This window comes from Tenrec ecaudatus, unplaced genomic scaffold, assembly GCF_050624435.1.
Source record: "Tenrec ecaudatus isolate mTenEca1 unplaced genomic scaffold, mTenEca1.hap1 Scaffold_380, whole genome shotgun sequence".
NCBI lineage: Eukaryota > Metazoa > Chordata > Mammalia > Afrosoricida > Tenrecidae > Tenrec > Tenrec ecaudatus.
Genome location: NW_027459181.1, coordinates 118,604 through 133,254, shown reverse-complemented (window position 1 = coordinate 133,254; position 14,651 = coordinate 118,604).

Genomic DNA, 14,651 nt, shown 5'->3' with positions numbered 1-14,651 from the left:
TAAGCCTAAGGGCTGGGGCGTCCCAGGCCGGGGCTCCCAAAGCCTAAGTGCTGGGGCGCCCCAGGCCAGGTGCTCCCTATGCCTAAGGGCTGGGACGCCCCAGGTATAGGGCTCCCTAAGCCTAAGGGCTGGGTTGCCCCAGGCCCGGGGCTCCCTAAGCCTAAGGGCTGGGGCGCCCTAGGCATGTAGCTCCCAAAGCCTAAGGGCTTGGGCGCCCCAGGCCTGGGGCTCCCTAAGCCTAAGGGTGGGGCGCCCCAGGCCTGGGGCTCCCTAAGCCTAAGGAATGGCGCACCCCTGCCTGGGGTTCCCAAAGCCTAAGGGATGGGGCGCCACAGGCCTGGGGCTCCCAAAGCCTAAAGGCTGGGGCATCCCAGGCCTGGGGCTCCCAAAGCCTACCTGGTGCTCCCTAAGCCTAAGGGCTGGGTCGCCCCAGGCCTGGGCCTCCCAAAGCCTAAGGGTGGGGATCCCCGGGCCTGGGGCGTCCTATGCCTAAGGGCTGGTGCGCCCCAGGCGTGGGGCTCCCTAAGCCTAAGGCCTGGGGCTCCCCAACCTGGGGTTTCCTAATTCTAAGGGCTGGGGCGCCCCAGGCCTGGGGCTCCCTTTTCCTAAGGACTGGGGCACCCCAGGCCTGGGGCTCCCAAAGCCTAAGGGTTTGGGGCACCACAGGCCTGGGGCTCCCTAAGCCTAAGGGCTGGGGCGCCCCAGGACTGGGGTCCCAAATACTAAGGGCTGGGGCGCCCCAGGCCTGGGGCTACCTAAGCCTAAGGGCAGGGGCGCCCCAGGCCGGGGGGTCCCTAATCCTAATGGCTGGGGCACCCCAACCCTGGGGATCCATAAGCCTAAGGGCTGGCGCACCCCTGCCTGGGGTTCCCAAAGCCTAAGGGATGGGGCGCCACAGGCCTGGGGCTCCAAAAGCCTAAGGGCTGGGGCATCCCAGGCCTGGGGCTCCCAAATCCTAAGGGCTGGGGAGCACCAGGCCAGGGGCTCCCTAAGCCTATGGAGTGGGTCGCCCCAGGCCCTGGGGCTCCCTAAGCCTAATGGCTGGAGTGCCCCAGGCCTGCGGCTTCCATAGCCTAAGGGCTGGGGCGCCCCTGGCCAGTTTCTCCCTAAACCTTAGGGCTGGGTCGCACCAGGCTTGAGTCTCCCTAAGCCTAAGGGCTGGGGCGTCCCAGGCCTGGGGTTCCTTAATCCTAAGGGCTTGGGCGTCCCAGGCATGACGCTCTCTAAGACTAAGGGCTGGGCGCCCTAGGCCTGGGGCTCCCTAACTCTAAAGGCTGGGGCGCCCAAGGCCTGGGGCTCCCTAAGCCTAAGTTCTGGGACGCCCCAGGCCAGGTGCTCCCTAAGCATAAGTGCTAGGGCGCCCAAGGCCTAGGGCTCCCTAAGCCTAAGGGCTGGGGCGCCCCAGGCCTGGGGCTCCCAAAGCATAAGGGCTGGGGAGCCCCGGGCCTGGGGCTTCCTATGAATAAGGGCTGGGGCGCTCCAGGCGTGGGCTCCCTATGCCTAAGGGCTGGGGCTCCCCGGGCCTGGGGCTTCCTAAGCCTAAGGTTTGGGGCGCCCCAAGCCTAGGGCTCCCTAATCCTAAGGGCTGGGGCGCCCCAGGCCTGGGGCTCCCACAGCCTAAGGGCTGGGGCGCCCCAGGCCTGGGGTTCCCTAAACCTAAGGGCTGGGGCGTCCCAGGCCTGGGGCTACCTAAGCCTAAGCGCAGGGGCGTCCCAGTCCTGGGTGTCCCTAATCCTAATGGCTGGGGCACCCCAGGCCTGGGGTTCCCTAAGCCTAAGGGCAGGGGCGCCCCAGGCATGAGGCTCCCTAAGCCTAAGGGCTGGGCGCCCTAGGTCTGGGGCTTCCTAACTCTAAGGGCTGGGGCGCCCAAGGCCTGGGGCTCCCTAATCCTGAGTGCTGGGGTGCCCCAGGCCTGGGGCGCCCTAAGCCTAAGGGCTGGGTCGCCCCAGGCCTGGGGCTCACAAAGCCTAAGGGCTGGGGCGTCGCAGGCCTGGGGCTCCCAAAGCCTAAGGGCTGGGGCGCCCCAGATCTGGGGCTCCCCTAGCCTATGGGGTGGGTCGCCCCAGGCCCTGGGGCTCCCTAAACCTAAGTGCAGGTGAGCCCCAGGCCTTGGGCTCCCTAAGCCTAAGTTCTGGGGCGCCCCAGGCGAGGTGCTCCCTAAGCCAAAGTGCTGGGGCACCCTAGGCCTGTGGCTCCCTTTTCCTAAGGACTGGGGCACCCCAGGCTTGGGGCTCCCAAAGCCTAAGGCTTTGGGGCGCCACACTCTTGGGGCTCCCTATGCCTAAGGGCTGGGGCGCCCCAGGACTGGGGTCCCAAATCCTAAGGGCTGGGGCTCCCCAGGCCTTGGGCTCCCAAAGCCTAAGGGCTGGGGCGCTCAGGTCCTGGGCTCCCAAAGACTAAGGGCTGGGGCGCCCCAAGCCAGGGACTCCCGAAGCCGAAGGGCTGGGGCACCCCAGTCCAGGGGCTCCCAAAGCATAAGTGCTGGGGCGCCCCAGGCCTGGGCCTCCCAAAGACTAAGGGCTGGGGCACCCCAGGCCTGGGGCTCCATAAGCCTAAGGGCCCGGGCGCCCCATTGCTGGGGCCCCCTCAGCCTAAGGGCTGATGAGTCCCAGGCCTGGGTCAACCTAAGCCTAAGGTCTGGGGCGCAACAGACTTGAGGCTTCCAAAGACTAAGGGCTGCGGTGTCCCAGGACTGGGGCTCCCTAAGCCTGAGGGCTGGGGCCCCACAGGCCTGGGGCTCCCAAAGCCTAAGGGCTGGGGTGCCCCAGGCTTTGGGCTCCCAAAGCCTAAGGGCTGGGGTGCCCCATGCCTGGTGCTCCCTAAGCCTAAGGGCTGGGGCACCCTAGGCATGGGGCTCCCAAAGCCTAAGTGCTGTGGCGCCCCAGGCCTGGGACTCCCAAACTAAGGGCTGGGGCGCCCCAGGCCTGGGGCTGCCAAAGCCTAAGGGCTGGGGTGTCCCAGGCCTGGGTCTCCATAAGCCTAAGGGCTGGGGCGCCCCAGACCTGAGGCATCCAAGACTAAGTGCTGGGGCGTCCCAGGCCTGCGGCTCCCTAAGCCTAAGGGCTGGGCCTCCCCAGGCCTGCGGCTCCATAAGCTTAAGGGTTGGAGCACCCCAGCCTGGGGCTCCCTAAGCCTAAGGGATGGTCTGCCACAGGCCTGGGGCTCCCTAAGCCTAGGGCTGGAGCGCCCCAGGCATGGGGCTCCCAAAGCCTAAGGGCTTGTGAGCCTCGGGCTGGGGCTCCCAAAACCTAAGGACAGGGGCGCCCCAGGCCTGGGGCTCCCTAAGCCTAAGGGCTGGGGCATCCCAGGCCAGGTGCTCCCTTAGCTTAAGGGCTGGGGTGCCCCAGGCCTGGGGCTCCCTAAGCCTAAGGGCTGTGGCGCCCGAGGCCAGGGGCTCCTTAAGCCTAAGGGATGGGGCGCACCAGGCCTGGGGCTCCCTAAGCCTAAGGGCTGCGGCTACCCAAACTGGGGCATCCTAAGCCTAAGGGCTGGGGCACCCCAAGCCTGGGGCTCCCTAATCCTAAGTGCTGGGGCGCCCCAGGCCTGGGGCTCCCTAAACCTAAATGCTGAGGCGCCCCAGTCCTGGGGCTCCATAACCTAAAGGCTGGGGCGCCTCAGGTCTGGGGCTCCCAAGGCCTAATGACTGGGGCGCCCCTGTCCTGGGGCTCCCAAAGCCTAAAGGCTGGGGCAACTCAGGCCTGGGGCTCCCTAAGCTTAAGGGCTGGGGCGCCCAAGGCTTGGGGCTCCCTAAGCCTAAAGGCTTTGGCGCCCCACCTGGGGCTCCCTAAGCCTACGTGCTGGGGCGCCCCAGGCCTGGGGCTACCTAAGCCTAAGGGCTGGGGCGCCCCCTCCTGGGGCTTCCCAAACCTAAGGGTTGGGGCGCCCCAAGCCTGGGATTCGCTAAGCCTAAGGGCTGGGGCGCCCCAGGCCTTGGGCTCCCAAAGCGTAAGTGCTGGGGCGCCACAGGCCTGAGGCTCCCTAAGCCTAAGGGCTGGGGTGCCCCAGGCCTTGGGCTCCCAAATCCTAAGGACTGGGGGGGCCCAGGCGTGGGGCTCCCTAAGCCTAAGGGCTGGGAAGCCCCAGGCCTGGGGCTCCCAAAACCTAAGTGCTGGGGCGCCCCTGGCCAGGTTCTCCCTAAGCCTAAGGGCTGGGACCCCCCAGGCCTGGGGTTCCTTAAGCCTAAGGGCTGGGAAGCCCCTGGCCTGGGGCTTCCAAAGCTAAGGGCTGTGGAGTCCCAGGCCTGGGGCTCCGTAAGCCTAAGGGCAGGGGCGCCCCAGGCCTGGGGGACCCTAAGCCAACTGCTGGGGCACCCCAGGCTTGGGGCTCCCAAAGCCTAAGTGCTAGGGCGCCCCTGGCCAGGTTCTCCCTAAGCCTAAGGGATGGGGTGCCCCAGGCCTGGGGTTCCTTAAGCCTAAGGGCTGGGGCGCCACAGGCATGAGGCTATCTAAGCCTAAGGGCTGGGGCGTCTCAGGCCTGGGGTTCCTTTATCCTAAGGGCTGGGGCGCCACAGGCATGAGGCTTCCTAAGCCTAAGGGCTGGGGCGCCCCAGGCCTGGGGCTTCCTAACTCTAAGAGCTGGGGCGCCCAAGGCCTGGGACTCCCTAAGCCTAAGTGCTGGGGCGCCCCTGGCCTGGGGTTCCCTAAGCCTAAGGCCTGGGGCATCCCAGGCCGGGGCTCCCAAAGCCTAAGTGCTGGGGCGCCCCAGGCCAGGTGCTCCCTATGCCTAAGGGCTGAGGCGCCCCAGGCATAGGGCTCCCTAAGCCTAAGGGCTGGGGTGCCCCAGGCCGGGGCTCCCTAAGCCTAAGGGCTGGGGCGCCCCAGGCATGTGGCTCCCAAAGCCTAAGGGCTGGGGCGCCCCAGGCCTGGGGCTCCCCAAGCCTAAGGGTGGGGCGCCCCAGGCCTGGGGCTCCCTAAGCCTAAGGGCTGGCGCACCCCTGCCTGGGGTTCCCAAAGCCTAAGGGATGGGGCGCCACAGGCCTGGGGCTCCCTAAGCATAAGGGCTGGGGCGCCCCAGGACTGGGGTCCCAAATACTAAGGGCTGGGGCGCCCCAGGCCTGGGGCTACCTAAGCTTAAGGACAGGGGCGCCCCAGGCCTGGGGGTCCCTAAGCCTAATAGCTGGGGCACCCTAGGCATGGGGATCCATAAGCCTAAGTGCTGGGGCGCCCCAGACTTGGGGCTCCCTAAGCCTAAGGGCTGGCGCACCCCTTCCTGGGGTTCTCAAAGCCTAAAGAATGGGGCGCCACAGGCCTGGGGCTCCCTAAGCCTATGGAGTGGGTCGCCCCAGGCCCTGGGGCTCCCTAAGCCTAATGGCTGGAGTGCCCCAGGCCTGCGGCTTCCAAAGCCTAAGGGCTGGGGCGCCCCTGGCCAGTTTCTCCCTAAACCTTAGGGCTGGGTCGCACCAGGCTTGAGGCTCCCTAAGCCTAAGGGCTGGGGCGTCCCAGGCCTGGGGTTCCTTAATCCTAAGGGCTGGGGCGTCCCAGGCATGAGGCTCCCTAAGCCTAAGGGCTGGGCGCCCTAGGCCTGGGGCTCCCTAACTCTAAAGGCTGGGGCGCCCAAGGCCTGGGGCTCCCTAAGCCTAAGTTCTGGGGCGCCCCAGGCCAGGTGCTCCCTAAGCATAAGTGCTGGGGCGCCCAAGGCCTAGGGCTCCCTAAGCCTAAGGGCTGGGGCACCACAGGCCTGGGGCTCCCAAAGCATAAGGGCTGGGGAGCCCCGGGCCTGGGGCTTCCTATGACTAAGGGCTGGGGCGCTCCAGGCGTGGGCTCCCTATGCCTAAGGGCTGGGGCTCCCCGGGCCTCGGGCTTCCTAAGCCTAAGGTTTGGGGCGCCCCAAGCCTAGGGCTCCCTAATCTTAAGGGCTGGGGCGCCCCAGGCCTGGGGCTCCCTAAACCTAAATGCTGGGGCGCCCCAGTTCTGGGGCTCCTTAGCCTAAGGGCTGCGGCGCCCAAGGCCTGGGGCTCCCAAGGCCTAATGGCTGGGGCGCCCCAGTCCTGGGGCTCCCAAAGCCTAAGTGCTGGGGCGCCCCAGGCCTGGGACTCCCAAAGACAAAGGGCTGGGGTGCCACAGGCCTGGGGCTCCCAAAGCCTAAGGGCTGGGACTCCCCAGGCCTTGGGTCCCAAAGCATAAGGGCTGTTGCGCCCCAGGCCTGCGGCTCCCAAAGCCTAAGGCCTGGGGCACCCCAGGCCTGGGGCTCCCAAAGCCTAAGGGCTTGGGCGCCCAATTCCTGGGGCTCCTTAAACCTAAGGGCTGGGGCGCCCTGGACTGGGGCTTCCAAAGCCTAAGGGCTGGTGCGCCCCAGGCCTGGGGCTCCCAAATCCTAAGGACTGGGGCGCCCCAGCCCTGTGGCTCCCTAAGCTTAAGGGTTGGGGCGCAAAAGGCCTAGGGCTACCTAAGCCTAAAGGCTTTGGCGCCCCACCTGGGGCTCCCTAAGCCTAAGGGCTGGGGCGTCCCAGGCCTGGGGCTCTCAAAGCCTAAGGGCTGGGGCGCCCCAGGCCTGGGGCTTCCTAAGCCTATAGGTTGGGTCTCCCAATGCCCTGGGGCTCCCTAAGCCTAAGTGCAGGGGCGCCCCAGACCTGGGGCTCCCTAAGCCTAAGGGCTAGGGCGCCCCAGGCCTTGGGCTCAGAAAGCCTAAGGGCTGGGAGGCCCCATGCGTGGAGCTCCCTAAGCCTAAGTGCTGTGGCGCACCAGGCCTGGGGCTCCCTAAGCCTAAGTTATGGGGCGCCCCAGGCCAGGTGCTCCCTAAGCCTAAGGGCTGGGGCGTCCCAGGCCTGGGGTTCGTTAATCCTAAGGGTTGGGGAGCCCCAGGCATGAGGCTCCCTAAGCCTAAGGGCTGGGGCGCCTTAGGTCTGGGGCTCCCTAACTCTAAGTGCTGGGGCGCCCAAGGCCTGGGGCTCCCTAAGCCTAAGTGATGGGGCGCCCCAGGCCTGGGACTCCCTAAGCCTAAGGGCTAGGGCGCCCCAGGCCTTGGGCACCGAAAGCCTAAGGGCTGGGAGGCCCCATGCGTGGAGCTCCCTAAGCCGAAGTGCTGTGGCGCACCAGGCCTGGGGCTCCCTAAGCCTAAGTTATGGGGCGCCCCCGGCCAGGTGCTCCCTAAGCCTAAGGGCTGGGGCGTCCCAGGCCTGGGGTTCGTTAATCCTAAGGGTTGGGGAGCCCCAGGCATGAGGCTCCCTAAGCCTAAGGGCTGGGGCGCCCTAGGTCTGGGGCTCCCTAACTCTAAGGGCTGGGGCGCCCAAGGCCTGGGGCTCCCTAAGCCTAAGTGCTGGGGCGCCCCAGGCCTGGGGCTCCCTAAGCCTAAGGGCTGGGGCGTCCCAGTCCGGGGCTCCCAAAGCCTAAGGGCTGGGGCGCCCCAGGCCTGTGGCTCCCTAAGCCTATGGGTTGGGTCGCCCCAGGCTTGGGGCTCCCGAAGCCTAAGTGCTGTGGCGCACCAGGCCTGGGTCTCCCTAAGCCTAAGTTATGGGGCGCCCCAGGCCAGGTGCTCCCTAAGCCTAAGGGCTGGGTTTCTCCAGGCCTAGGGCTCCCTAAGCCTAAGTCCTGGAGCGCCCCAGGCCAGGGGCTCCCTAAGCCTAATGGCTGGAGCGCCCCAGGCCTGCGGCTCCCAAAGCCTAAGGGCTGGGGCGCCCCAGGCCTGGGGCTCCCACAGCCTAAGGGCTGGGGCGCCCCAGGCCTGGGGCTCCCTAAACCTAAGGGCTGGGGCGTCCCAGGCCTGGGGCTACCTAAGCTTAAGCGCAGGGGCGTCCCAGTCCTGGGTGTCCCTAATCCTAATGGCTGGGGCACCCCAGGCCTGGGGTTCCCTAAGCCTAAGGGCAGGGGCGCCCCAGGCATGAGGCTCCCTAAGCCTAAGGGCTGGGCGCCCTAGGTCTGGGGCTTCCTAACTCTAAGGGCTGGGGCGCCCAAGGCCTGGGGCTCCCTAATCCTAAGTGCTGGGGTGCCCCAGGCCTGGGGCGCCCTAAGCCTAAGGGCTGGGTCGCCCCAGGCCTGGGGCTCACAAAGCCTAAGGGCTGGGGCGTCCCAGGCCTGGGGCTCCCAAAGCCTAAGGGCTGGGGCGCCCCAGATCTGGGGCTCCCCTAGCCTATGGGGTGGGTGGCCCCAGGCCCTGGGGCTCCCTAAACCTAAGTGCAGGTGAGCCCCAGGCCTTGGGCTCCCTAAGCCTAAGTTCTGGGGCGCCCCAGGCGAGGTGCTCCCTAAGCCAAAGTGCTGGGGCACCCTAGGCCTGTGGCTCCCTTTTCCTAAGGACTGGGGCACCACAGGCTTGGGGCTCCCAAAGCCTAAGGCTTTGGGGCGCCACACTCTTGGGGCTCCCTAAGCCTAAGGGCTGGGGCGCCCCAGGACTGGGGTCCCAAATCCTAAGGGCTGGGGCTCCCCAGGCCTTGGGCTCCCAAAGCCTAAGGGCTGGGGCGCTCAGGTCCTGGGCTCCCAAAGCCTAAGGGCTGGGGCGCCCCAAGCCTGGGACTCCCTAAGCCGAAGGGCTGGGGCACCCCAGTCCAGGGGCTCCCAAAGCATAAGTGCTGGGGCGCCCCAGGCCTGGGGCTCCCAAAGCCTAAGGGCTGGGGCACCCCAGGCCTGGGGCTCCCAAAGCCTAAGGGCTGGGGCACCCCAGGCCTGGGGCTCCATAAGCCTAAGGGCCCGGGCGACCCATTCCTGGGGCCCCCTAAGCCTAAGGGCTGATGAGTCCCAGGCCTGGGTCAACCTAAGCCTAAGGTCTGGGGCGCAACAGACTTGAGGCTTCCAAAGACTAAGGGCTGCGGTGTCCCAGGACTGGGGCTCCCTAAGCCTGAGGGCTGGGGTGCCCCAGGCATGGGGCTCCCAAAACCAAAGGGCAGGGTCACCCCAGGCCTGGGGCTCCCTAACCCTAAGGGCTTGGGCGTCCCAGGCCTTGTGCTCCCTAAGCCTAAGTGCTGGTGAGCCCCAGGCCTGGGGCTCCCTAAGCCTAAGGGCTGTGGTGCCCCAGGCCTGGGGCTCCCTAAGCCTAAGGGCTGGGGCACCCCAGGCCAGGACTCCCAAAGACTAAGGGCTGGGGCGCCCCAGGCCTGGGGCTGCCAAAGCCGAAGGGCTGGGGCACCACAGGTCTGGGGCTCCCTAAGCCAAAGGGCTGTGGCGCCCCAGGCCTGGGGCTCCCTAAGCCTAAGGGCTGTGGCGCCCCAGGCCTGGGGCTCCCTAAGCCTAAGGGCTGGGGCGCCCCAGGCGTGGGGCTCTCTAAGCCTATGGGCGGGGGTGCCCCAGGCCTGGGGCTCCCTAAGCCTATGGGCTGGGGAGACCCACCTGGGGTTCCCAAAGCCTAAGGGCTGGGGCGCGCCAGGCATGGGGCTCCCTAAGGCTAAGGGCTGCGGCGCCCCAGGCTTTGGGCTCCCAAAGCCTAAGGGCTGGGGTGCCCCATGCCTGGTGCTCCCTAAGCCTAAGGGCTGGGGCACCCTAGGCATGGGGCTCCCAAAGCCTAAGTGCTGTGGCGCCCCAGGCCTGGGACTCCCAAACTAAGGGCTGGGGCGCCCCAGGCCTGGGGCTGCCAAAGCCTAAGGGCTGGGGTGTCCCAGGCCTGGGTCTCCATAAGCCTAAGGGCTGGGGCGCCCCAGACCTGAGGCATCCAAGACTAAGTGCTGTGGCGTCCCAGGCCTGCGGCTCCCTAAGCCTAAGGGCTGGGCCTCCCCAGGCCTGCGGCTCCATAAGCTTAAGGGTTGGAGCACCCCAGCCTGGGGCTCCCTAAGCCTAAGGGATGGTCTGCCACAGGCCTGGGGCTCCCTAAGCCTAGGGCTGGGGCATCCCAGGCCGGGGCTCCCAAAGCCTAAGTGCTGGGGCGCCCCAGGCCAGGTGCTCCCTATGCCTAAGGGCTGAGGCGCCCCAGGCATAGGGCTCCCTAAGCCTAAGGGCTGGGGTGCCCCAGGCCGGGGCTCCCTAAGCCTAAGGGCTGGGGCGCCCCAGGCATGTGGCTCCCAAAGCCTAAGGGCTGGGGCGCCCCAGGCCTGGGGCTCCCCAAGCCTAAGGGTGGGGCGCCCCAGGCCTGGGGCTCCCTAAGCCTAAGGGCTGGCGCACCCCTGCCTGGGGTTCCCAAAGCCTACGGGATGGGGCGCCACAGGCCTGGGGCTCCCTAAGCCTAAGGGCTGGGGCGCCCCAGGACTGGGGTCCCAAATACTAAGGGCTGGGGCGCCCCAGGCCTGGGCCTACCTAAACTTAAGGACAGGGGCGCCCCAGGCCTGGGGGTCCCTAAGCCTAATAGCTGGGGCACCCCAGGCATGGGGATCCATAAGCCTAAGTGCTGGGGCGCCCCAGACTTGGGGCTCCCTAAGCCTAAGGGCTGGCGCACCCCTTCCTGGGGTTCTCAAAGCCTAAAGAATGGGGCGCCACAGGCCTGGGGCTCCCTAAGCCTATGGAGTGGGTCGCCCCAGGCCCTGGGGCTCCCTAAGCCTAATGGCTGGAGTGCCCCAGGCCTGCGGCTTCCAAAGCCTAATGGCTGGGGCTCCCCTGGCCAGTTTCTCCCTAAACCTTAGGGCTGGGTCGCACCAGGCTTGAGGCTCCCTAAGCCTAAGGGCTGGGGCGTCCCAGGCCTGGGGTTCCTTAATCCTAAGGGCTGGGGCGTCCCAGGCATGAGGCTCCCTAAGCCTAAGGGCTGGGCGCCCTAGGCCTGGGGCTCCCTAACTCTAAAGGATGGGGCGCCCAAGGCCTGGGGCTCCCTAAGCCTAAGTTCTGGGGCGCCCCAGGCCAGGTGCTCCCTAAGCATAAGTGCTGGGGCGCCCAAGGCCTAGGGCTCCCTAAGCCTAAGGGCTGGGGCGCCACAGGCCTGGGGCTCCCAAAGTATAAGGGCTGGGGAGCCCCGGGCCTGGGGCTTCCTATGACTAAGGGCTGGGGCGCTCCAGGCGTGGGCTCCCTATGCCTAAGGGCTGGGGCTCCCCGGGCCTGGGGCTTCCTAAGCCTAAGGTTTGGGGCGCCCCAAGCCTAGGGCTCCCTAATCTTAAGGGCTGGGGCGCCCCAGGCCTGGGGCTCCCTAAACCTAAATGCTGGGGCGCCCCAGTTCTGGGGCTCCTTAGCCTAAGGGCTGCGACGCCCAAGGCCTGGGGCTCCCAAGGCCTAATGGCTGGGGCGCCCCAGTCCTGGGGCTCCCAAAGCCTAAGTGCTGGGGCGCCCCAGGCCTGGGACTCCCAAAGACAAAGGGCTGGGGTGCCACAGGCCTGGGGCTCCCAAAGCCTAAGGGCTGGGACTCCCCAGGCCTTGGGTCCCAAAGCATAAGGGCTGTTGCGCCCCAGGCCTGCGGCTCCCAAAGCCTAAGGCCTGGGGCACCCCAGGCCTGGGGCTCCCAAAGCCTAAGGGCTTGGGCGCCCAATTCCTGGGGCTCCTTAAACCTAAGGGCTGGGGCGCCCTGGACTGGGGCTTCCAAAGCCTAAGGGCTGGTGCGCCCCAGGCCTGGGGCTCCCAAATCCTAAGGACTGGGGCGCCCCAGCCCTGTGGCTCCCTAAGCTTAAGGGTTGGGGCGCAAAAGGCCTAGGGCTACCTAAGCCTAAAGGCTTTGGCGCCCCACCTGGGGCTCCCTAAGCCTAAGGGCTGGGGCGTCCCAGGCCTGGGGCTCTCAAAGCCTAAGGGCTGGGGCACCCCAGGCCTGGGGCTTCCTAAGCCTATAGGTTGGGTCTCCCAATGCCCTGGGGCTCCCTAAGCCTAAGTGCAGGGGCGCCCCAGACCTGGGGCTCCCTAAGCCTAAGGGCTAGGGCGCCCCAGGCCTTGGGCTCAGAAAGCCTAAGGGCTGGGAGGCCCCATGCGTGGAGCTCCCTAAGCCTAAGTGCTGTGGCGCACCAGGCCTGGGGCTCCCTAAGCCTAAGTTATGGGGCGCCCCAGGCCAGGTGCTCCCTAAGCCTAAGGGCTGGGGCGTCCCAGGCCTGGGGTTCGTTAATCCTAAGGGTTGGGGAGCCCCAGGCATGAGGCTCCCTAAGCCTAAGGGCTGGGGCGCCTTAGGTCTGGGGCTCCCTAACTCTAAGTGCTGGGGCGCCCAAGGCCTGGGGCTCCCTAAGCCTAAGTGCTGGGGCGCCCCAGGCCTGGGACTCCCTAAGCCTAAGGGCTAGGGCGCCCCAGGCCTTGGGCTCCGAAAGCCTAAGGGCTGGGAGGCCCCATGCGTGGAGCTCCCTAAGCCTAAGTGCTGTGGCGCACCAGGCCTGGGGCTCCCTAAGTCTAAGTTATGGGGCGCCCCAGGCCAGGTGCTCCCTAAGCCTAAGGGCTGGGGCGTCCCAGGCCTGGGGTTCGTTAATCCTAAGGGTTGGGGAGCCCCAGGCATGAGGCTCCCTAAGCCTAAGGGCTGGGGCGCCTTAGGTCTGGGGCTCCCTAACTCTAAGTGCTGGGGCGCCCAAGGCCTGGGGCTCCTTAAGCCTAAGTGCTGGGGCGCCCCAGGCCTGGGACTCCCTAAGCCTAAGGGCTAGGGCGCCCCAGGCCTTGGGCTCCGAAAGCCTAAGGGCTGGGAGGCCCCATGCGTGGAGCTCCCTAAGCCGAAGTGCTGTGGCGCACCAGGCCTGGGGCTCCCTAAGCCTAAGTTATGGGGCGCCCCCGGCCAGGTGCTCCCTAAGCCTAAGGGCTGGGGCGTCCAAGGCCTGGGGTTCGTTAATCCTAAGGGTTGGGGAGCCCCAGGCATGAGGCTCCCTAAGCCTAAGGGCTGGGGCGCCCTAGGTCTGGGGCTCCCTAACTCTAAGGGCTGGGGCGCCCAAGGCCTGGGGCTCCCTAAGCCTAAGTGCTGGGGCGCCCCAGGCCTGGGGCTCCCTAACCCTAAGGGCTTGGGCGTCCCAGGCCAGGTGCTCCCTAAGCCTAAGTGCTGGTGAGCCCCAGGCCTGGGGCTCCCTAAGCCTAAGGGCTGTGGTGCCCCAGGCCTGGGGCTCCCTAAGCCTAAGGGCTGGGGCACCCCAGGCCAGGACTCCCAAAGACTAAGGGCTGGGGCGCCCCAGGCCTGGGGCTGCCAAAGCCGAAGGGCTGGGGCACCACAGGTCTGGGGCTCCCTAAGCCTAAGGGCTGTGGCGCCCCAGGCCTGGGGCTCCCTAAGCCTAAGGGCTGGGGCGCCCCAGGCGTGGGGCTCTCTAAGCCTATGGGCGGGGGTGCCCCAGGCCTGGGACTCCCAAAGCCTAAGGGCATGGGCGCCCCAGGCCTGGGGCTCCCTAAGCCTATGGGCTGGGGAGACCCACCTGGGGTTCCCAAAGCCTAAGGGCTGGGGCACGCCAGGCATGGGGCTCCCTAAGGCTAAGGGCTGCGGCGCCCCAGGCTTTGGGCTCCCAAAGCCTAAGGGCTGGGGTGCCCCATGCCTGGTGCTCCCTAAGCCTAAGGGCTGGGGCACCATAGGCATGGGGCTCCCAAAGCCTAAGTGCTGTGGCGCCCCAGGCCTGGGACTCCCAAACTAAGGGCTGGGGCGCCCCAGGCCTGGGGCTGCCAAAGCCTAAGGGCTGGGGTGTCCCAGGCCTGGGTCTCCATAAGCCTAAGGGCTGGGGCGCCCCAGACCTGAGGCATCCAAGACTAAGTGCTGGGGCGTCCCAGGCCTGCGGCTCCCTAAGCCTAAGGGCTGGGCCTCCCCAGGCCTGCGGCTCCATAAGCTTAAGGGTTGGAGCACCCCAGCCTGGGGCTCCCTAAGCCTAAGGGATGGTCTGCCACAGGCCTGGGGCTCCCTAAGCCTAGGGCTGGAGCGCCCCAGGCATGTGGCTCCCAAAGCCTAAGGGCTTGTGAGCCTCGGGCTGGGGCTCCCAAAACCTAAGGGCAGGGGCGCCCCAGGCCTGGGGCTCCCTAAGCCTAAGGGCTGGGGCATCCCAGGCCAGGTGCTCCCTTAGCTTAAGGGCTGGGGTGCCCCAGGCCTGGGGCTCCCTAAGCCTAAGGGCTGGGGCGCCCCAGGCCTGGGGCTCCCAAAGCCTAAGGGTTGGGGGGCCCCAGGCGTGGGGCTCCCTAAACCTAAGGGCTGGGGTGCCCCAGGCCTGGGGCTCCCTAAGCCTAAGGGCTGCGGCTACCCAAACTGGGGCATCCTAAGCCTAAGGGCTGGGGCACCCCAAGCCTGGGGCTCCCTAATCCTAAGTGCTGGGGCGCCCCAGGCCTGGGGCTCCCTAAACCTAAATGCTGGGGCGCCCCAGTCCTGGGGCTCCATAACCTAAAGGCTGGGGCGCCTCAGGTCTGGGGCTCCCAAGGCCTAATGACTGGGGCGCCCCAGTCCTGGGGCTCCCAAAGCCTAAAGGCTGGGGCAACTCAGGCCTGGGGCTCCCTAAGCTTAAGGGCTGGGGCGCCCAAGGCTTGGGGCTCCCTAAGCCTAAAGGCTTTGGCGCCCCACCTGGGGCTCCCTAAGCCTACGTGCTGGGGCGCCCCAGGCCTGGGGCTACCTAAGCCTAAGGGCTGGGGCGCCCCATCCTGGGGCTTCCCAAACCTAAGGGTTGGGGCGCCCCAAGCCTGGGATTCGCCAAGCCTAAGGGCTGGGGCGCCCCAGGCCTTGGCTCCCAAAGCGTAAGTGCTGGGGGGCCACAGTCCTGAGGCTCCCTAAGCCTAAGGGCTGGGGCGCCCCAGGCCTTGGGCTCCCAAAGCCTAAGGACTGGGGGGGCCCAGGCGTGGGGCTCCCTAAGCCTAAGGGCTGGGAAGCCCCAGGCCTGGGGCTCCCAAAACCTAAGTGCTGGGGCGCCCCTGGCCAGGTTCTCCCTAAGCCTAAGGGCTGGGACCCCCCAGGCCTGGGGT